Here is a 1,457-nt window from a genome sequence, read left to right as displayed (position 1 = left end):
GAAGTCAGATTTACCCCAGGAACGCAAGGTTGGCCTAACATATGAAAATCAATTAATGCAATACACCATATCAGTAGAATAAAAAACAAAATCCATACGGTCATTTCAATAGATGCAAAAAACCCACAGCTAACATCACACTTAGTGGTGAAAGACTGGATGCTTTTCCCATAGGATCAGGAACAAGACAAGGATGTCCACTCTCACCACTTCTATTCTCACCATTTCATTCTTCTAGAAGTTCTAGCCAGGAAAATTAGGCAAGAGAAAGAAATAAAAGGCATTCAGATTGAAAAGGAAGAATTAAAATAATATCTATTCACAGATTAAGTGCTCACGTATATAAAAAAAATCCTAAGGAATCTGCTAGAAAAAAAGAAAAAACTATTAGAACTAATAAACAAGTTTCAGCAAGTGTGCAGGATATGAGACCAATATGCAAAAATCAATTGTATTTCTACACACTTGAAATGAACAATCCAAAAATGGAATTAAGAAAAATCTCGGGCTGGCCAGTTAGCTAAGTTGGTTAGAGTGCAGCCTTGTAACACCAAGGGCATTGGGTTTGGATCCCTGTGCCAGCCAGCTGCAAAAAAAAAAAAAAAAAAGTTTCATTTACAATAGCCTTAAAAATAATAAAATAGGGATAAATTTAACAAAAGAAGTGCAAATTTTACACTCTAAAAACTACAAAACACTGTTTAAAGAAAATAAAGATCTAAATACATGGAAAAAAATCTCAAGTTCATGAATTGGAAGACTTTAATATACAAATTCAACACAATCTCTATCAGAATACCAGCTGGCTTCTTTGTAGAAACTGGCAAGCTGATTTAAAAATGTGTATGGATTTGTAAGGGACCCAGAACAGCCAAAACAGTCTTGAAAAAGAAGAATATAGTTGAAGTATTCACGTTTTCCAATTTCAAAATGTACTACAGAGCAACAGTATTTAACACTGGCTGGCATAAGGATAGACATACAGCTTAGGGCAATAGAATTCAGAGCCCAGAAAGAAACCGACGGGTCTGTGGCCAACTGATTCTTGAGAAAGGTGCCAAAACCATTTAATGGGGAAAGCATAGTCTTTCAGCAAGTGACATTGGAACAACTAGATAGCCATATGCAAAAGAGTGGATGGAGTGGTACTTTCACCTTATACTATACACAAAAGTAAACCCAAAATGTATCAAAGGCCTAAATGTAAGAGCTAAGACTATAAAACCCTTAGAAGAATACATAGGGGTAAATCTTCATGACCTTGGATTTGGCAATGGATTCCCAGATATAACATCAAAAGCACAAGCAATAAAAGAAAAAAATAGACGATTGAATTTCATCAAAATTAAAAACTTTTGTGCTTCAAAGAACACTATCAAGAAAATAAAGGACAACCCACGTAATAGGAGAAAATATTTGCACATTATATACAAGGGTACTTCAAAAAGTTCATGGAA

This window comes from Galeopterus variegatus, unplaced genomic scaffold (genome assembly GCF_000696425.1).
Source record: "Galeopterus variegatus unplaced genomic scaffold, G_variegatus-3.0.2 Scaffold1751, whole genome shotgun sequence".
Classification (NCBI taxonomy): domain Eukaryota; kingdom Metazoa; phylum Chordata; class Mammalia; order Dermoptera; family Cynocephalidae; genus Galeopterus; species Galeopterus variegatus.
The sequence above is the reverse complement of the archived record's forward strand: the minus strand, read 5'-3'. Positions refer to the sequence as shown.